At 34.1% G+C, this 23,611-nt stretch overlaps 1 long non-coding RNA gene across 1 annotated transcript; it reads left to right on the top strand.

Annotated features, from left to right (window-relative positions):
• The first annotated feature begins 8,671 nt into the window (after positions 1–8,671).
• On the top strand, positions 8,672–10,796 carry LOC114296071 (uncharacterized). Its single transcript, XR_003641084.2, has 2 exons — positions 8,672–9,048; positions 10,366–10,796. It is a non-coding gene; the product is annotated as an uncharacterized LOC114296071 (long non-coding RNA).
• The last annotated feature ends 12,815 nt before the right edge of the window (positions 10,797–23,611 follow it).

The following is a 23,611-nucleotide window of genomic DNA, read 5'->3' as shown; positions in this document are numbered from 1 at the left end:
GGTTTATAACCTGCAAAATTAAATGTTCCCAATACATATGTGTATCTTCTTTTTCCTTGGCTAGGAGAAAAATTAATATCATCATTTTTTGCTTGAAAATGATACATATATGCAGACTTAATATGTTCAGATTGTCTTCTTATTCCTGGAAAAATAGGAACCTGAACATTTGTTGAAGTAATAAAATCTTGATTAGAATTATTACTTGATTTACCAATGCTTAATTTTCAAAACGATTTGTTAGGAAAATCTTTTTCAAATATACAAGTTTATCTTTTAATTTTTTGAACTGTATTTTCAATATATAATTTTTTTCCTGATGCTTGCATTTGTATTTGTGCAGGATTTTTTTGTTTTAGAAGATTCTCCCTGTTCCACTAGGTCATGGATTAACCATTGTTGAGGGACTTCTAAATCACTACAATTCATTAGACAGGGTTGGATTACCGTATCAAATTGTCTTGGTTCAAAGATTTCAACGATTTTATTATCATTTGTTCTTGTTTTTATTTCAAGAAATTTGGTCAATTCGTGAATTGTTTTCCAATGAATAGTCAAATCATGTGAATTAGATTTTATTCCTAATCCTTGTGTTTTAATTCTTATTCTGACTGTGTCTTAAAGATTAGGATCATTTATGGAAATTAAGAAATTTGGTCTAACATTAAACCAAACTACTCCATTAACCAAATTAGATTGAATTCCTCCAATGATTGCTTTCATTGGGTCAGAAAATCTTTTATCAAAAATTACTACCAAAATAGGAGTATCTATCCCTTGGAGAAATAAGGCTGTTATGGTTACCTGTATTAATCCAATGCAAATATATTGAATCTCAGGATATTTTTTTTTCTATGTTGCTACCTTTTTCTTATCAAAAAAAGGAATGTCAATAGTTCTTCCTTCTGACCATTTTGCTTGAGTGTTCCCACTATATTGTTCAAACACTCTTGCTGAAAAGAAGTTGAATTTTGAAAGTTTACAAATTTCTGGCACAACAATTTCTTGCATTTTTTCGAATTTTGTTAATTCTTCGTCGGTAAAAGTTTTTCTTCTCCGATTACATCTCCAAGTCGAATTGCCTGTAATTCTGCTTGAGATATACTATCTACTTTTTAAGATATTTCTTGACTATCTGTATTAGTCATCATAAAGATTAGTTCTTCATTTGAACTTTCTTCATTACTAAAAATTTCGTATAAGATTTCTTCTTCATCATAAATTTCTTCGCCATATATTATTTCAAAATCTTGTTCTTCAAGAATTTTGATCATTTCTTTGCACTTTTTTCCCTTTTTGGGCATTCGGGTGCATAGTGACCCTCTTCGTTACAGATGTAACATTTACAAGTTTTCTTTTTTGAAACATTTGTTGTTTTTTTTTTTAATATACTTTTTTTTTTTTGAAAAAGTTTTGTTCTTTTTCCAAGGTTTCCATTTATATTTTCTGCATTTTTTGAAAAATCATTTTCGCTTGGGAAATGTATCACAACCAATTTTTCAATTTTCTTTCAAAATTTTATCACAACATTTTGGACCATATTGTGAGTTGGAAATTTGATTTTTTATTTGTTTTTTCGCATTTACTTCTAGACATCGATTTGCTATCAGTCTTAGAATATAATTAATGCGAAAACTAAGATTATCATATTTTTCCTTCCCCATTTTTTTGAGAAATGTTTTAATACATAACTCATCCCTGGTTGGAATTTATGTGATTTTGGTCTTTGACCTTTCAATTATAATACATTTTATTATAAATTTTAAAACTCGTTTCAAATAAGGATAATTGAAGACAACATTACTCAATTTCAAAGGCAAAATTGTAAATTTAATAAAATATAAACTAATTTAACAAAAATAAATGTCAAAAAAATATTTTTTAATTTTTAAAAATTATTTCTACCCATCAAAAATAAAATTATATAAAAATGATAAACCTTTTACGTTTTTATTTTTTTATCAAATTAATTTTTAGTATATGTTTGGATGACGATCATGTAATACGTGGTTGTTTTTGTTGATATTTTTTTGATGATTATCATATAATAGATGGTTGTATTTGTTATTAACATATATTTTTGGATGATTATCATGTAATAGATGATTATTAAGTTTTTAATGTATAATTGATATGTTTAATATATAAAATATTTTGAATTTTGAATTTAATTGATTAGTTTAATAATGACATCAAAGTTTGACTATTTAAAAAATAGAAACTAATTTAACGAAAATAAATATTAAAAAAATTATTTTAAAATATTTATCTATCCTCCCAAAAGATAAAATAATATGTATTTAATTTCTAGTTTCTAAAATAACAAAATTAAAAATAGATTCTAAAAATTAAACTAAATAGAACTTTATAACCAAGAAAGTTCCTACATTATTCACTAAAAAAAATGTCATTATATTTCAAATAACATACAAGTTAACTAATATAAAATAAGCTATATGACGATTTTGCCCTGCAAATAGATCTTTTAAAAAGTAAATATTTTTTATTATCATTATTTGAAACAAAATTTAAAATCAGATATATCATAATAAAAAATTCAATAATCAAAATATTACAAGTTCCAAATTACAAAAATGGTTAATATAATTCGATCTTAAAAGTTTACCACTGCCATTTTTTTTTCCATCTTTCTACTTCAACTTTTGCGGATCAAAATTTGATTTTAATCGCAAAAAAATATATTTTGGCCACTAAAAGATTTTAGTAGCCAAAATCCCAAACCTTACTCCCCAAACTACGAACTTTTCGAGACTAATATTTAGTTGGCCAGGAATGAGGCTGTAGAAAGAGAAAAAGGAGAATGTGAAGTGAGTGGTTTAGGAAAAAAGGGGTATAGGAATGGCAATGGATTGGGGCGGGGTTGGGGATCACACTTCCCTTCCCCGATCCTCGATGGTGAAAATTCTTCCGTTCCGGCCCTTGATTCCCAATGGGGAACTTATCACCGTCCCCGCCTCCGGCCCCTAACAGGGATTGGGTTTCCCTGATCTCGAAAATTTCCCAGTCCAAAAAAAAAAAAGAAGTAATACGGAAGTCTGAGTGTGTATAACTAAACTTACAGATCGAAAACATCAAATACCAAAAAAAAAAAAAAATTTAGTGTGTTCCTGAGTGTGTTTAAGCTCTAATTCAATACATCAAATACAAAAAAAAATAAAAATAAAATAACTAATAACTTACACAACAGATCAACAACATCATACACAACAGATCAACTACCAAAAAAAAATGGAGATAGATAAAGAGATGGAGATCAACACAGCACAAAAAATGGAGACAAACAACATCATACACAATAGATCAACACAGATCTGAGATCTCTCACTAGCCAACCTTCATTTTCTTTCTCCGCCTATCTCTGTGATCCGATCTTCACAATCAACTCGCAAGATCTGCAAGAGATCAAAAAAAAAGAATTCAGAGAGATGGTCTCAGTGGCGAGGCCGCTAGCTCGATGATCGGAGACAACGACGTTGACAGCAGCGAAGGAAAAGGCATCAGAGTCGTCATAATGTTCTTGAGGAGGGAGATCAGCGAGATCAGAAACCCTAGTAGCTCTCTCTTGTCGAAGACAACGGATGAGGAGGGAGATCGGTAGTAATGGGAGGAAGGAGAGGAGGACAGTAGAGGAGCTACCACTGACGACGATGTCGTGAAGGGCACCTACAATAGAGAGAGAGGAAGAGAGAGAGAGACAGAGAGGCTGAAAATGAGACTCAAATAACCCTAAACATATATATATATATATAGGGAATATTCGGAGATTATTCGAGGTGGAAAAGGGACGAGATGGGACGGGACGGGGCGGGGCGGGGCCGGGGGAACCTATCACCGTCCTCGGCCCGAAAACCATCGGGGATTTAATTTTCAATACCATCCCCCGCCCGCCCTATGGGGGTAATTTTCGAGGAAAACCCGTTCTAATCGAGGTTGGGGGGTCGGGTCCCCGTTGGCCCGGGTCCCTGTTGGGCCGGGTTCAAATTGTCATTCCTAGAGGGGTACTTGTTACGTAATTCTTAGGGTATCACTGCACCTTATTAATTTGATAGTCTAAATTAATGACGTATTAGAAAAATATGTTGGTGAAACATAGTCACCGTTTGGCAAAAAAAATTTAGTTAGTTTTTTTGGTGTTAAGACTTTTTTAGTTTGACATTAAAAAATTCGCTTGACATTTTTTTTTTTTTTTTTGATTTTATTTTTGTGAGAGAAAAAATGAAATAATTATGGTTTAAATATAACATTTTGTTTTATTAACTTATTTAGTTTATTTTGTTTTTTATACTTTTTTAGTCCCAATCAACTTAACCAAACGAATCCATAATAACTCACTTTTATTAAGAGATTATTTGGAAGGATCTAAATAAGTATATTTTTTGACTTTTTACAACCAAAAAATAAAAATAAAAAGTGATATGATCCAAAAAATATATATACTTATATAGTGTATCCTAAATAATGCCTAAATAGTTATGATTTCTTATTTGTGAAGAGTACAATGTAGGTAATGCGGCATGTTAGTCCAAGACAATCTAATAATTATTCAGAAAGGGATTAGAGCATCCCCAGCAGATGCCTTAAACTAGCTTTTTGCTATTATAAGGGGTTGATTCTTCAAAAATCCAACCCCGTCAGATCCCTTATATGATCCCTTAAATTTAAGATTGCTACAGTGACTTCTAATTTGTAGCGAGTCACTGTAGCTCCATCATATCTATTAAATTGTTATTTTATTTCAGCAAAAGGGAAGAACCACAAGCAAAATAACAGCAACAAAGTAGAACAGTAGCAACAGAGTAGCGGAACACAACAGCCTAGGGGCCGGACGTCCAGGGGGTTGGCCGGCTGTACATCCGGGCGGATGACCTCACCTCTGTTTAATTGAATGCCTATGGTGGTGACAAGAGCATGTAGTGTTGCTCTACATGTTCGTCAATGCTAATGGTTTTTCATCTTAGCTGAGCTTCAGGTTTGCATGGTCTATATACACACTTGTACTGTTAGATGTAAAAGACTGAGCAAAGAAAGAAAGAAAAAGAAATTACTCTGTTTATATGGTTCGGTTTATACAAAAATGCTAATCATCTTGGCACAAATAAATTTGTTTTTCTGATAGATAAAAGTTGCAATTACTACTTTGTTAACTGTTTGCAAATAGTGTTTGTATTGATAGTTACATCCCCATTGCTTCATTTGGTAATGCCAATAATAGAGGTAAAAATTCAAAAATGGAACATGGTTAGCTTACAATATCTTATGAGGATAAATATACTCATGTTCCCATTGAATTTGTTTGAACTTCATGCCCTTTATCTAATATAATCACTGTCTGCACTAAATAATTGTTATCTTATGCTATCTGATATAATCACTGTGACACTCACTTTTCTTATGTTCCCATTGAATTGTTGCTCATACCAAATGGTTTCACAAAATGACGGTTGGGCTATTGAAAAAATGACCCTTGTTATTTGAAAAATTCTACCATTTGAGTAGCTGCCCAATTGCTTCAACTGAAATTAATGATGTTGTTATTTGAAAAATTCCACAATTTGAGCAGGAGCCCACTGCCTGAAATTGTAGAGTTGGTTGGCATGTGTTTCTATTATTTTATTATTAAAAAAATATTTAAATTTAAAAGTAATTAAAAAGATTATTTTAATAGAATAGAGAAAGAATAAAGAGTATGATGGGGACAGTAAATGAAAAACTGATTTCTAAAATAGAGAATAAATTTTTTAATAATATTTTAGGGTAAAATTTAAGAAAACTACTGGGGATGCTCTTAGAGTTGATTGATAGTGATGACTCGAAGGCCAAAAGTAATTTCACAAGGATGAAGAAGGGTATAAAGTAATTTCATAGGTTTAGTTTTTTTCGTGTATTTTATATATGAAAAAAAATTAAATTGTTCTAATAATTGTAATATTTTCATTTTATTATGTTTATTTCAAAAAACAATAAATGATTCATTTTTAAAAATATATTTGTCATCTATTATTTCAGAGACAAATATAATAAAATGAAAAAATTAAGATTATTGAATTAACCAAATTTTTTTCATAAATGATATACACGGAGTGCTCTACAAAATGAACTATTTGGATAATCAAAACGGAACCTGCCGGTAGATTTCTCAATTTCAAATCTACATTTGACAGAAACTAAATCATAATTTATATCGTTCATTAATCCCATTAAGTGAGATTGGTATAATTATATCAAAATTATAAAACTTATTATATATTTTTCAAACCCTAAGAAATTTCGCTATAATTTATCCAATAATTATACATTCTAATTATTTTAAAATTTATTAATTAATAGTCTTTAGGTCCTCGTGACCCACGCCCAAAGTATACTGCCACACTTCTTTAACTCATCAGATTTTCAAAGGGTTTGGCAGGGTGCTGTTGGATTCCTAATGACTCAGCACAGCTCTTATTTTAATAAATTAAATCGTTCATATATATAATTTTACAAGTACTATATATTTGTAAAAAATTATATTAATTAGATATCGATAGTTACGTAATCAAATCAATTTTGTAAAAAAAAATGGACGATAAAAAAATAAATAGTTAATAGAAATCTAATCCGATAAAATAACTATCAATATTTAATCAGTATGATTTTTTACAAGTAATATTTAATAAATTTTACATATTAAACCATTCAAACTATCAAAAACAAAATCTGTGATGAACCCTTCAGGACTTAACAGCACCTTTTTATATCGGACTCCCATTTTGAAAACCATAAAACAAATATGGAAGATAACGATTGGATGCCCCTAAGCACTGACGCACCCCCACGCATTGATATGAAAATGATATTTATCATTATTGTAATCATTTATTGCTTATCTTTTTTTTTTTTTTTTTTAGACAGGATCTTTTTTTGAGTAAGATAAATAAATGAAAGCAAATTTATTCATTTATTGCTTATCATTAATTTATTTATTATTTAGAAAATTATAAAATTTATTTATATCAAAGCATTAAAAAAAGCTCAATAAGATGTTTTGAGAAGATAGATAAAAGTTAATTTTTTTAATTTTTAATATTTTTTTAAAAAATATGTAAAAAATGTGAAAGATGATATGATTTAAAATGGATTAAAAACTGATAAGTGGACTTTTAAGTCACTTCTTAAAAGAGGCCTTAGTATGATGACATGGGGTACAAAAAATTATTTAGTAGTGATTTGAAAAGTTGGTTAAAAATTAATTTTTTTTAACTTTTTTTAGTTTTTTGTCTTTTTACGTATAAATAATATGAGAAATAATATGATTCAAAATAAATTAAAAACTAAAAATTAATTTCTTCTTTTTTTCTTTCTCAAATTGCCTGTTAGTGTTCTTGGAATACTATGGAGTGTTTTGAAAAATTAGTAAAAAGTTAATTTTGACTTTTTTAATCTATTTTATTTTTTTGTGAATAAAAAATATAAGAGGTAATGTGACTAAAAATGTGTAAAAAATTAAAAACTAACTAATCCTCCTCCTAAAAGACCCCTACATAACGATATTTCTTATCAATTATATCAAAATAATATAAAATTATAAATTTTATCTCTTTCATCAATCACAATAATATTGAAGAAAAATAAGTGAGACTACTAAAAGAGAAGTATTAATAACTCTAATGTTGGTATGAATCTCACATAGTGGGATGTTTTACTTTTGTATTTTTTTTTTAAAATTTTCTACCTTATTAGTAGTGATTTAATGGTACTAAATTAATAGTATCAATGACTGCTATAATATTGAAGTACCGCATGTGTCTAGGGGTGAGCATGGTCCGGATTGGACCGGATTGGGATAAAACCAGGACCAATCCGTTATTTACGGTTCCTAAAAAATTGGAACCAATCCAATCCGTTTAAATCATGGAACCAATCCGAACCAATCCATTTAAATACGGATTGAATCGGTTTAGGACCACAGATTCACATAATTAAATAACAAAAATATATATATAACACTTGAATTTCATAAAAATATAAACATAGCGCTATATTAGTTCCATAATAGCAACATGTTTTTCTATAATAACGACATACTGTTCTAGAATTTAAACAACCATAAGGAAACTGGTTTCACCATAAGTATTTAGACCATTGCAAATTAAAACTTAAAACTAACAAACAAAAGTAATAAAAGAAGATATTATACGATTTTAGGTTTGAGTTTAGATTTTACATAGAATAAGAAAAGATACTATGGGGGAGGATGTATAATAAAAATATAGACTATTTGTATACGGTCCGGATCGGTTCCAATCCGGAACCGTGGGATTCAATCCGGAACCAATCCGTGAACTACGGATTTTTAATTATTCAATCCGGAACCGAACCACGGATTCAAAAAACCAATCCAAACCTATCGGATTGGACTGGACTGGATCGGATTACGGATTTCACGGATTCCTTGCTCAGCCCTACATGTGTCCAGGACCCACGGATAATTTTTCATGGGTTACATTTCTTTTTTTTTTTATGGGACGGTGGGGTTCTTTTCTAAATAATAAATTAATTAATTAAAAAGAAAGCAAATTATGTTATGCCATTGCACCCATAATAATTTTAAAATTAATTAACATACAACCATTATCATTATCAATAATTTTGTAGGTAGAATCTTATGACTATTCATACAGTTCTATGATTTGATGTATAAGTCTCTCCCACCAATTTTATCTTAAATCTTGATTGACGAATAAAAAATTGGAAAGTGATTCGTGCCTCGACAAAGTGCGGCGCGATTGCCTCGACGCGTGTAATTCACTCTCTATTCTCATTCCTCACTTGCACTTTACTTACTGACCCAAACCCATTCCCAAAAACTCTCAGCCTCTCTCTCACATCCTCTAGGTCTTCTCTCTACTGAAACAGCAAAAGTGATTCAGTTCAGCAAGCAAACCAAAGTGAATCAGTCCGGCAGTGGAGGGCTTCTGGCCACATTGCTTTGTTTACCCAACCCAAGCCCTAGATCCTCAAATCTCCTTCATTGACAACCAACAAAAGGTCAGTTTTTTTTTTTTCCATTTAATCCCCATGATGAAAAGCTGTGTGATTTTTCAAAAGTTTTTGTTTGTTATTCTTGTTTTTCTAGAGTGCCAACCGTCGAGTGCCACCGATTTTTGCTTTTATTTTTGTATTTTTTTTTTAATTTTATAAATCCTTTCCATTTAATCCCCATAATGAAAAGCTGTGTGATATTTCAAAAGTTCTTGTTTGTTGTTGTTGTTTGTTGTTGTTGTTTTTCTGGAGTGCCAATTGTCAAGTGCCAAAAGAATTGAAAGTAAGTGTGATTCTCTCTAGACTTACATTTTGCATTGCAAGTGTATGATAAAATGCCTCAATGAAATGTTTTGTGCTTCCATGGGCCATTTTATATGAAGAATCGTCGCCTTGCCATGAATACTTAATATATAAGTCTCTAACATAAAAGAAAAAAAAGAAGCAGCAGCAGCTAATCTCCATTGAGTATAATTTTTCCAATATATATCAAATGGAACTTTATAACACCAAAGCATTGCTAAATAGATGAAGTAGTTAATATTGAAGGTTTAATAGTACATGTTGTCAAATGTATAATAGGTGAGTGCTTTCCTTACCTCTCTTTCTCCTATAACAATACAATCACGCCTGCTTCCCTATTACTCTACTTATATCCTCTAGAGCTTTAAGAGACAGATAAATTGGGATACAATTCTAGGTGTAGATATAACACCATAACAGTGCCAATATGTTGTGCAAAATTAAGATAGATGATTGCTTCCTTCCCGCCTACTGCTCTTTCAAGTAAAATACATGATTGCATTGAGACTTATTTAACAATACCATCCTTATTGAGAATTATGTTCTTGATTTGAAGTGCGCCCCCCAATTTGCATTGGGGGGACTTTGATTGGAAAAGTAAATTGGATTTTGCAGTAACTTCAAAATTATGTGCAACCATATTATGTGCAGGTTGGTTTAACCATATTATGTGCAGTAACTTAAGTATATTTGGTTTAACCATATTATGTATACTTAAGTATATTTGGTTTAACCATATCATGTGCAGTAACCATATTATGTGCAGTAACTTAAGTATATTTACACCAAATCTCAAGCTAATAACCAGATTGGTTTCAGTAAATTCAAAATTATGTGCAACCATAAATTATGCTTTGTGCTTCCATGGGCCATTTGACATTATTAATGGAGACATTTTTTTTTTTTTTGTGCTGAATAATTTACTAATTCCATGGGCTATTTGACATTATTAATGGAGACGTTTTTTTTATTTTTTTTGCTGAATAATGTACTAATTACGTGATAAAATGCCACTATTAGGAGTAACATGTCAATGGCTTACACCTCCACTAGTTCAACCAACGATGGTCGCCTTTTCGAAAATCGAGATTGCAAATGTGGAAAAAAAATAGCCATTAAGATTGGAGAAGAATGATTCTGAAAGAAACAATGAAGCTTTGCAGAAATTTGAGCGAAGATTGGAGCGGCTTGAGGCAAACGCAGAAGCTATGAAATTGCTTTCAATGGAAACCGTAGTGTGTACTATTTTTAGCTTCCTAATGGTGTTAATATGTTTAATGTTAAAATGTATGTTGTAAACTTAGATGTTATTGTGCTGGTTTAGCTTTAAAATGAATGAATGTTTTAGCTTTTCCTTCTTGTTGAATAGTCCTTTTCTTGTGAATGAATGAATAAATGTTTTTGTATAGTAAATGAACAGGGTGCTGAATGAATGCTAGCAATTGAACAACCATTATATGCATGAATTTATAAATGTTTTTGTTGGTGGAAAAAAAAATGTATGCTTCTAGGAATAGTGGGGTTTTCTGGAATAAAAAGTTTTATGTTGTAAACTGTATGCTTCCAGGAAAATAGTATTGGACTCTCAAAATCACTCATACAATTTGAAAATAGTATTGGACTCTCAAGATCACTCTCAAAATAGTTTTGTGCTGGTTTGTTCATTCAAGATCAGTCATACAATTTGAACAAACTAATTCAAGATCACTCCTTCATGAACAAACCAGTTTAAAGCATTACACAATTTGAACCAAAACTAACTCTCAACATTCACCATATTTCTTGACAAACAACTGTAACCAAAATTTAATGAAGCCAAAACCCATTCAGCATTTGGAACATTCAGTATCAGCATTCGGAACATTTAGCATTAGTCATACAATCTGAACAAACTAATTCAAGTACCCTCATTCATAATCATGAACAAACCAATTTAAAGCATTACACTACAATTTGAACCAAAATTGAATGAAGCCAAAACCCATTCCAATAATAAGTCACATTCTAACCATTCGAATAATAAGTCACCTTCCAACCATTAACATTTCTACATAATCAAACCAAAGTATCCAAAGCTCACAAAACAAAGTCATAAAATTACTACTGCAAAACTAAAAATAAAATGGGGCATTTGGATCCACATCCTCTATATTAAAGTCAACAAATTTTGAAGAACTTTGATTGGTTATATTGTTCACCATTCCTGAATGACTAAGAGATGCACTTCCAATATTATCCACCATTTGCGTTGGATGTGTTGGAGCAAGTTCTGCACTTGCAATATCCTGAAGAAAAAACAATCACGGTTATTATAATGTTCAAAAACAATATATGTATAAACCAAAAAAGAAACCAAGAAGAAACCAACAATTGATCAGCATTATCCCACCATTACTGCAGATTGAAGCAAACTACCCTTATTTACAAGTCCTATTCAATGCTAGGACTGTACTTTTTTTTATCATCTTCTTTTACAATTTTTTCTGTTTTAAAAATTCACATCATATATACAAGCCTAAGAAAAATAATTATCATAACTCATTTCTAACCCAAACTTAACAGGAAACTGAGGCCAAAACAAAACCAAAAAATGTTAAAAAAAGAAATTAATCAAACCAAAAATTGGACAGGGTAGTATGTATGTCCATGATAAAAGTTTCAACATTTATTTTCCTTAGGAAATTAAAAATAATTTTTTGTCACAAGTTCATTCTCTTGTCAAGAATTCATCATAGGAACTAATTCAATGGGTATGTGCATTTGTAATTTCCCGTTGCTAAGTTTAGGCATCTGCTGCTAACTCACTAGCTATTGCATCTGCTGCTGATTTATCATAGAAGCATGCTCACATGTTGCTAACAAACAATGTAAAGAGCTTGGTGATAACCAAACAAAATATTTCTATGTGGACTTTCAACAAACATCTAGAATGCATGAATACAAAACCCCAAAATCATGTATCAAACAAATTAAAGCAAAGAAAATTTCATGGACCAAGAAAATTTCATGTATCAAACAAAATCATGGACCAAGAAAATTTCAACCAAGGTAAAGCAAATAATGTGTTTGAAGCAATACCTCGAATCAGTTGCTTCTTGGCCGCTGGAGGCTGAATTTTTCAAAGAAACTGGACGAATTGGAGACTGCTAGACCATGGTTGATGCTCAACGATGGTCTTCCTTGTCATCGGTGGCCATATACTTGCGGGTATGAGATGTGTAAGTGATGGAGTGTGACAATTTTTTATTTTTAAATTAGATGATGTTGTGAAAAACTATTTTTAAATTTGAAAATAGTGGGAGAAATTAAATTTTTATCTTTAAAACTATTTCTCTCATGCACAAAAATTATTTCAGCAGTGATTCATAATAATATAGACTTGTGGGAAATCAATTTTAAGTCACGAATTTCTTTGAACTAATAAAAGCAAGAGTTAAAACCATGAGTTAGTGACTTTCTTTTTTGAACTTATTTTGATATGTAACTGTGAAGAAAAAAACTCATGATGAAGCATATTGACATCCCCACCCCCAGCAAAAACCAACTGGGCAAATTGTTTTGTGGAACCCTTCAAAGTCCCACAGTTTAATTAGTGGGGGACCTTATATACATACATAGATGGATACAACTTCATCGTAGGATTCTAAACTTAAAGGTAGATGTATTAATGCATGTATATTAAATTTTCCAAAAAAAAAAAGGGGCAGTAAATTCATATAATTTGATAGGAAAATGCTAAACAAATATGATTTTTATTCAAAAAAAAATGATATAACAGTAAATTGTTGCAATTATCAACTATAAAATGATGAATCTTTTAATTTTTAATGAATGAATATAAATGACATGTTGTATTATGTATGAAATTTTCAGGGAAAAATGCAATTTAGTGGAGTAATGAAAAAAAAAAATTGCATTTTTATGGTGGCGTAACTTTCTTGTGTATATGGTGTAAAATCATTCATGTATGTGCTTGATGCAACTTATGACCCTAAGTTCAAACTTAAGACCCTAAGTTGTAATGAAGGGCAAAGAAAATGGAAAAAAAATAAAGTGAATGAATTAGACATTACCTTTTTTTTTTTTTCTCTCATTTTCTTTTCTTCTATCGTGCAGAATGTATATATCGTATAAAGTATTTTAACATGTGCTTTGAAGGCACACGTTAACAAAATCATTTCTTTTTAGTGAAAGTGGAATTCATAATTTGTTTAGATCTCTTCTGTTTAATTGATTTTGTTAGATCTCTGCTGTTTAATTAATTGATCTCACGTGTTGTTGTATAAGTATTTCATTTTTTATGTTCTCCCATCAAATCGGTAAATAACTAACTGGGATAAGACCACCTATCTATTTGAGAAAAATTGGACGGATAGGTATCATGGTACATGAATACGTCGGTATTATATTTAGAGTTACTTTGATGAGATATTTTTGTGGATGTGTACAGATGATGGATAAGAGTTGGATTGATTTGGCAAATAAGATGTCGAGTGAATACATTAATGGGATTGATGAATTCCTTGTGTTTGCCTACACTAATAGGGTTGAAGGTTCGATGATCAGTTGTCCGTGTAGGAAGTGTGAGAATTGATACCATCTTGTATGAGAAGGTGTACGGGAGCATCTGATTTTGAATGATTTTTTAAAAAAATACAAACATTGGATTAACCATGGGGAATCTTACGTATCTCTGCATGGTAATCGAGAGAATGAAACATTAGCTAATTTAGACATTGGGGATGATATGATTGGAATGATACAAAGGGCTATGGGAAATCCACGTGCCGGTACAAGTGTTGAGGGTAATGAACCACAGGGGCCTGATCCCCATGCATCTGAACCCCAGCTTGGTCCAAATGCAGAGACTGCAAAGTATTTTGAAACTTCTTCAAGATGCACAAAGTGAATTGTATCCGAGTTGTCAGAAGTTCACATCTTTGTCATTCATTGTTCAACTTCTACATTTGTAGGTGCTTAATCAATGGACAGACAAGTCTGTTGACATGTTGCTTGAGTTATTGAATCAGGCGTTCTCGTTGGGTGTGAAACTCCTAGACTCGTATTATAAAGCTCAAAAGGTCACAACAGATTTGGGCTTCACGTATGAGACGTGGGATGCATGTCCCAACAGTTGCATGTTGTTTCAAAACGAGGACGCCAATCTTGATAAATGTGTCATATGCAACAGCTCTAGATGGAAATCAAATGGTGATGGTGGTTTAAATGGTCCTAACAAAGGTGGCAAACGAATAGCTGCAAAATAGATGAGGTATTTTCCTTTAAAGCCAAGGTTGCAGAGGTTGTTTATGTCATCCAAGATGGCCAAGTTAATGAGATGGCATGCATAAGAATGAACTGATGATGGTGTCTTTAGGCATCCTGCTGACTCCCTTGCATGGAAAGATTTTGACTATCGGAATATTGACTTTAGTAATGATTACCGAAGTGTAAGGCTTGGCTTAGCATCTGATGGTTCTAACCCATTCAGGGCGATGAACATAGTTCATAGCACTTGGCCTGTTGTGCTCATTCCATACAACTTGCCGCCATGGATGTGCATGAAACAACCATTTCTAATTTTATCCGTGCTTATTGACGGCCCAAAAGGACCTGATGACAAGATTGATGTGTATATGCAACCATTGATTGAGGAGTTGAAAGAACTTTGGAATGAGGGTGTGTCAATATTTGATGCATCAACAAATCAAATGTTTCAAATGTATGCAGCTTTACTGTGGACAATTAGTGATTTTCCTGCATACGCAAACTTGTCAGGATGGAACACTAAAGGCGAATATACATGTCCTTGTTGCAATAAGGAAACTACATTGTGTTGGTTGAAGCATAGTAGGAAACAATCACACTTGGGTCATCGCAGATTTTTACCTACTGGCCATAAATTCCGGAAGGATAAACCCATAGGGGCGGGTTTGGATCGTGACATTTATCCTTCCGGAATTTATGACCAGTAGGTAAAAATCTACGATGACCCAAGTATGATTGTTTCTTACTATACTTTAACCAACACAATGTAGTTTCCTTATTGCAACAAGGACATGTATATTCGCCTTTAGTGCTCCATCCTGACAAGTTTGCGTATGTAGGAAAATCACTAATTGTCCACAGTAAAGCTGCATACATTTGAAACATTTGATTTGTTGATGCATCAAATATTGACACACCCTCATTCCATAGTTCTTTCAACTCCTCAATCAACGGTTGCATATACACATCAATCTTGTCACCAGGTTCTTTTGGGCCGTCAATAAGCACGGATAAAATTAGAAATGGTTGTTTCATGCACATCCATGGCAGCAAGTTGTATGTAATGAGCACAACAGGCCAAATGCTATAAACTATGTTTATCGCCCTGAATGGGTTAAAACCATCAGATGCTAAGCCAAACCTTACACTTCGGCAATCATTACTAAAGTCAATATTCTAACGATCAAAATCTTTCCATGCAAGGGAGTCAGCAGGATGCCTAAAGACACCATCATCAGTTCGTTCCTATGCATGCATGATCTAGCTCTCAATTCAACATATTAAGCTAATTCTTGACATTAATCTCCAAATTTCCATGAATCATGCAAGACACAACTTCAATACAAATTCAAGAAGATGATTCTCCTACCTTAGGTCTCAATTCAAGATGTACAAGCTCAATCTGCAATTATCCATCAAATCTCCTAAGTTTCAAGCCAATTTGATGAACTCAAGCTTCTCTTCCAACTCTCTAGCTCTCTCTCACGTTTTTGGTCTAGGAAGTGAACACAAAATGATGCAAGACTAGGCTCTAAACAAGAAGTGTGAGGTGGCCCACTAGATGGCAAAATGGTAGTTAAGGCAACTAATGTGATTCAACACTATTTAATCTAATTTAATCATACCAAATCAAATTTCAATTAAACATACCATAAAATCACATAAATTCTCATTAACACAAAACACTAATCAGTTCCGGATTCGGCCGCCAATAAGGCCTTCAATTTACAATTCAAACTTAAAACATGAACAGATCAATTAACAGTCAAACAAATAGATTTGCATTTAAACTAATGCACTCAATCAATCAGTTCAGAATTTCAGTCAATCAGTCACTTAACATGCTTAATCATAGATTAGCACTAATCAGTGGTGAGGGTTGTCACAATAAAGTATCATTTGATGGTAGTCGGGAAGTCAGACTCAAACCAAAATTGTTGTCTGGAACTGAGATGTTGCTACAATTAGAATTTGAGGGTATTTTAACCCAATACAAGAGGGATGACCTTAAGGAGAGCATAGGAGACAGGTAGAGAAGGAGAAAGCTGGACATCGCACCCATAATTGGAAGAAAAAGAGTATCTTTTATGAACTGCCATATTGGGAGCACAATCTAATAAGACACAACCTCAATGTGATGCATATAGAGAATAATGTTTGTGACAATGTGTTGTGGACAATATTAGGGGTTGCAGGAAAATCGAAGGATGGTGTTAATGCTCGGCGTGATTTGCAAGATATGAATATTAGAAAACCCCTACATTTACAGTTAAAAGGGTCGAATAAAGCCTATTTACCACTAGCACAATTCACGATGACCAAGGATGAGAAAGATTTATTCTTGAAAGTGTTGAAGGAAGTAAGAGTTCCCGACGGGTATTCATCCAATATATCACGTCATGTGCGCTCACATGATAGAAGTATTGGGGGTCTTAAGAGCCATGGTAGTCATATTCTGATGCAACAATTTATTCCATTGGCTATTCGAAGATCATTACCGAAGAATGTAATTGAACCCTTGATTGAATTGAGCAATTTCTTTAGACAATTGTGTTCCAAAGTGAATCGTGCGACGGATTTGCAATATATTCAAGATCGTATCGCTGTAACACTTTGTCATCTAGAGAAAATATTTCCTCCAAGTTTTTTTGATATAATGGAGCACTTGCCTATACATCTAGCTGATAAAGCATTATTGGGTGGAGCGATTCAGTTTCAATGGATGTATCCAATTGAGAGGTATCTTCTTACTTTGAAGCAATACGTGCGTAATAGAGCTCATCCTGAAGGATCAATTGTTAAAGGATAACTTTTGGAAGATTGCATGAATTTTTGTGCACAATATCTCAATGATGTGGAAACCAAATCTAGTCAAACCGTGAGGAACTATAGTGGTGCTGATAATCTGGGTCATGCTATTGGTGAAAACACAAGCTTTTATCTTGAAAATACTTCTTGGGTACAAGCTCATCGGTATATCTTATTCAATACAAGCACGGTTCAACCATTCATAAAGTAGGTTAAGTCACTCACTCAATATTTTATTATGTTTTATTGAATTTTCAACCAAATTTTTTGTATTGATAAAATTTCAATCTACACAGCAGACACCTTGAAGTACTTAAGTTCAAAATGCCTCGTGTCGACGATCATCATCTTTGGCGTGAACATTTTGAAAGTTTTCACATTTGGTTCAAGGAACATGTATGTATTTAAGTCTATAGATTCTAGTTACTTAAGTCGAACTACATTTTAAATTTTATATTTTCGTTTTAAACAGGTCCAAACTTTGCGAAGGACTACTGATGTCATATTTTCTGAAGAGATTATTCTATTGGCAAATGGTCCTCATAACCTGGCAAGGAAGTTCAACGGGTATATACTGAATGGGTTTCGGTATCGAGTAAAGGCCATGGATGATCGTCGAGCCACACAAAATTGTGGTGTAGCTTTGAAGGCAGATGCCATAAGTTATGCTAGTCGGAAAGACAAGAATCCTCATGTGGGGTCTGTGTACTATTATGAACAATTGACAGATATTATTGAGATTCGATATTCCAATGAGAAGAAACATGTGTTGTTTAAGTGTGATTAGATTGACAACATTCACGGAAAGAAAGAAGATGTCTTCAATTTCACGTTGGTGAACTTCAATCAGTTGTTGTACCGAGATGATTGAATTACCAATGAACATTTCATCTTGGCGTTCCAAGCAGAGCAAGTTTGCTATGTTGCAGACCCGTTACAACCAGACTGGCAAGTGGTGGTGAAGATGTCTCAAAGAGGTTTATTTGATATGAGTTCAACTGATCCACAAATCGAGCCATATATGAGCCAACAATTGGAAGAAAATATAATGCTTCGTGATGAAGAAGTTGGTTGGGTGAGGGAAGCCGCAGAAGAGGAAACAGTTGATGTTCAAATAGGCTGATATTTAATTAACATCAGTAATTCAATTAAGGCCAGGGTTGTAGTTAATCATCAGTTTCTTAATTTACTTTGTCTTTGTAATTGTATTAGTTCAATTAATGTCATATTATAGTTGATGACAAACCATTGTCTATGTTTCTAATGTCAATTAATGTTATATTGCTTGCAGATTATTATGGGAAGGAAGAGGAAGCCTGATCATCCCCGGCGCATGATGTCTAATGTGCTACATAACAGGACATCAATAGCACCACCATCAGAGGAGGCATCACATCGGCCACCATCGGAGGGGCCATTAGTGCCACCACCATCTGACCAACCATCGCAGCGACCACTATTACTGGCACCACCATTAGAGGAGGCATCCCAGCGACCACCATCAAAGGGGCCATTAGTACCACCGCATCGACCACCATCAGTGGCACCACAGCAGCTACCATGTACTCAGCCTCCACGCCTACCATCGGTGCGTCCACCATCAGTGGCACCACAGCAGCTATCATCTCGACTAGAGTCATCAGCTTATGAGCCATCCGCAGGTATATAAATTTGCTTTGATTTGTATGAAAATTATTTAAACATTCATTTATTTATTCTCATTATATATAACTTGTTTTTTCTCATTGTATTTTGTAGACCCTTCGACTTCTTCACAACCCACCTCAGGTATAAGAATTCGATTTGTATTCACATTATTTAAATTTGCATTTATTTATTATCATTGCATATTGTTTATTGTTATTGTATCTCGTAGGTCATGTTAGTTCTTCATCAACCTCGACTAGGCGTGGTAGAGGATGTGCCAAGGGCATTAGGGAGTGAGGTACTAGTACAAAACTGGACATACAATTTGATGAAAATTACTACCTAATAGGGGATAACGTGTCTAAGTTAACTACTCAACTTGGCATTATTGTGCAGAATGGTAACATTGTTCCTCTTACTTTTCTTGATTGGAACAATGTGCCTGATGATATTGTTGATGCTATCTAGAAGGATGTGAAAGTAAAAGTATATTTTTGTCTAAAAATTCAAATTCTAAAATTGTGTTATTATTATTTAAACTTTGAAATTATGTTTTATAGGACAATTTGAATATATGTCCAGAGGAGTACAAGTCAATTTGCATGAAAAACTGCAACAGCATATGGAAGGATCACAAGAACAAGATTAAGGCTAAGTATTTCAAGCCTAGAAGTTCTGATCCTGATCTGAAGGATGATGTTCCTTTGCACATTGTGCCAAGCCAGTGGGAAGAACTTGTGGAGTATTTGCGTACTTCCGATGCAGAGGTATACAAATAAGTTATATGTATGATATGTAAACATACAAATCATATTTATATACTTACATTTGTTGAATCTGTTATAGAAAATTGTAACTAGGAACACTAAAAATCGGCGATCTCACGGCATAGCTCATACCACAGGGCGTACTACTTTCGTTCAGATACGACATGAGATTTATATTTTATTGTTTCATTTTTGTATATAAATAAACATTGTATATTTGCAAATTATTTGGATTCTAATTTTCATATTTCTAAAAAAATATAGATGACCAATAACGGGAAGTCTACTGATAAGATGAATGTTTGGCTTATGACACGTAGAGCAGATGACCTAGAGGTTATCCAGACCTTGGTAGTTTCCAAACACCTTTGATTGTATTTAAAGTTTATTTTTTATTTTTTGTGTGTCAACCATCTTAATTTGGCATATACTTGTATGTCTTATTCAATACAAGATGAGTTTAATCGTCAACTCTCTATGCTACCTGAGGATTGTCGGACTTTGGAGGCTAGGAATGCCATTTTCCATGAGTTGATAGGTCATGACGAACATGGATATTGTCGCACATACGGGAGAACTGCGCCTCGGAGAGTGGTGTATAAAGATGGTGCTGGGCCATTACAGTCAACACCCCAGCCATCGACTATTGTTCAGATCACCCAGCAGGTTCGTGCGGAGCTAAGGAATAAGTTGATGGAGGAGCTGCGAGCAGAGTTCTCTACACATTTATAACAGATGAGAGCTGAGATGATGGCCTTTATGTCATAGGGGGCGAGTGTGGATCCCAACAGATAGGTTCGATATAAATTAAATTGTTTGATAGTTCAATTTTCACACAACATTATATATAAAATTCGAATATAATTAACACATTATGCATTGATTATCATAGGTTCCTGATGCTATCATAGGTTCCTGATGCATCGAGTAGCCACCAGGCATTTAGGAAATCTACAGAAGCTGAGAATCCATATACACCACCACCAGAAGATCAGGTATAAAACGTATCTTTGCATTCTAAGCTAAAATGTATCTTTGCATTCTTTACATTCTAAGTTAAGAGACTTGTGGGAGAAGACAGGACTCAAATCGGGTTCTTGAATTGCGAGTTAGAGCCGGATTTAGCACGAAACTTGGCACACACGACCGCCTAGGCACGAGAGACTTGTGGGAGAAAATGGGACTCAAATCGGGTTCCTGGATTGGGAGTTAGAGCCGGATTTCACTTTAGGCAAACTAGTTCCTTAAGAAACTTGAATTCGATGTGTTAACGCCCCAAAATCACCAAACGGTGTCGGTTTAGCACGAAACTTGGCACACACGACTGCCTAGGCACGAGAGACTTATGAGAGAAGACAGGACTCGAATTGGGTTCTCGATTTGGGAGTTAGAGCCGGATTTTGGTATAGGCAAACTAGTTCCTTAAGAAACTTGAATTCGAGGTGTTGACGCCCCAAAATCACTAAACGGCATCGGTTTAGCACGAAACTTGGCACACACGACCGCCTAAGCACGAGAGACTTGTGGGAAAAAATGGGACTCCAATTGGGTTCCCGGTTGGGGAGTTAGAGCCGGATTTCGGTCTAGGCAAACTAGTTCCTTAAGAAACATGAATTCAAGGTGTTGACGCCCCAAAATCACCAAACGGCGTCAGTTTAGCACGAAACTTGGCACACATGACCGCCTAAGCACGAGAGATTTATGGAAGAAAACGGGACTGGAATCAGGTTCCCGGAATGGGAGTTAGAGCCGGATTTCACTTCAGGCAAACTAGTTCCTTAAGAAACTTGAATTCGAGGTGTTAACGCCCCAAAATCACCAAATGGCGTCGGTTTAGCACGAAACTTGGCACACACGACCACCTAGGCACGAGAGACTTGTAGGAGAAGACGGGGCTCGAATTGGGTTTCCGGTTTGGGAGTTAGAGTCGGATTTCGGTCTAGGCAAACTAGTTCCTTAAGAAACTTGAATTCGAGGTGTTGACGCCTGTAGACGCGCCCTTGGGCTTCATGCTACAGTTCGGACTCAAATGTTACGGTTCTTAATCTGATCTCATAATGTGCGATGTGAGATTAAAAAATCACCAAAGAGTCCAAATTCGGTAAATCGTTTTGAAAAACTGATTTTTATAAAGAAGTGTCAAACATGGACTGCTTTGCCAGATACAGAGTCGCCACCTAAATATTTTATTTTGGGGGGATTTAGGAAATCCTGACTCGTGCCTAAGGCCACGTGTCCGTTATCATCAAAGTTGCCTCAGCTTGGGAACTTGGGTACGATTGGGGAAGGTCATGCAATAAGAACCCCCACTCGTCCGATCAAAGATTGGCCTGTGCTAAACATGATATCTTGTTTTTGAAAACACATGTGTTCTTATTCTGATTAATTAGCTAGTCTTATTATGTGATGCGCACAACGCACAAGTATAGACTAGATCGCCTAATTTGAAACAAAGCATCGCATATCCGTTTATTTGGAAATGGTTTGAAGTTTGCTACTCACGAGTAGGCTAAAATGCGGATTTCAATGAATTGTCCCAATTCAAGTAATCCAACCTTCACCCACAGGCATTCAGGCAGTTATATCATATAAGCAATTAGCCTCATGGCAAGCATGCTGTCATGTTAACACTCACACGTGCAAGATGTTAAAGCATAAACATTTATAGTGTACTCCGAGCCAAAACAAAGAAATTAGTTAGAAATCATGCATGATCCTAGTTTATGTTAAAATGGCTAATGCATCGCATGCAAAGTGCAACTAGAATAGGCTTGGCTAATCTAAAATGGCATATGAGATGAGACAATTCGATACATGTATTCAACTTAGAATTAAAATACAATGCAGTTAGTATGATGCGCCGAACCCGGTACATATAGATGAATGGTGCAAACATGCATAGCATAAGGATGCTAATTGAAATATGCCCTAGAACTAACCACTGAAAGCAGGTAAGTAAAAGGGAGAAAGAAGTGGGGGTTAAAAGACATGCATCACACACACGCACTCTTATTACATAATTGCGCCCTCTCGGCGGAGGGACCAAAAGAATAATACAAATCATCTAATTAACTAATTAGCAAGCTAATTAATTAATTACACAACCAAATCGAAATAAATAACTATTCTAAGTTATTAAAACACTGAAATGGCCTCGAGACGAGGGATGAATGCATGCTCAGACGGTTTCGCTCGGAAATCCATCGCCATGCTTCATGTTGCCTCTGTTTACATTGCTCTGTACCTCTGAAAATTGTGCCAACTTCTGTGACACTTATGAACCATCTTGTGTACACTGTGGGAGGTCATCGACCAAGAGATGATGCCATCGACCAAGATAGAAAGGTCATCGACCAAATATAAGGCTCTCGGCCAAGTGTTTGTTGCGATCAGCACTGAATATGGTCGATCGACCATCTCTTCCTGTGAAAAGCTCTTGTTGCTGCAGCAGAGGACAAACAGAGCATGGTAATACATTTACAAGACAATGTCTGCACAACTACATCCCTTATCATGTTTAAGACTCGAATGTATGTAGTTCTCGACCCTCGAACCACCAATCACACATTTCAATGCATGATGGCCAAAGGAGCCAAGTGTGCAATTCAATATCAAATGAAATGTACAAAAGAACACATAAAGGGGTGGCCCAACCTCTATCATGGCTGATCAAGAGGCAAGGCAATGCACACACAATGCAATGCAACCTAAGCATGCAAGCAAACATGCAAACAACTCAAGCATGCAACAACATGCAACAATATCATGCAATGCAA

The sequence above is a fragment of the Camellia sinensis genome, chromosome 7 (assembly GCF_055761805.1).
Source record: "Camellia sinensis isolate YWXY chromosome 7, ASM5576180v1, whole genome shotgun sequence".
NCBI classification, from domain to species: Eukaryota; Viridiplantae; Streptophyta; class Magnoliopsida; order Ericales; family Theaceae; genus Camellia; species Camellia sinensis.
This window is presented reverse-complemented; position numbering and strand designations above follow the sequence as displayed.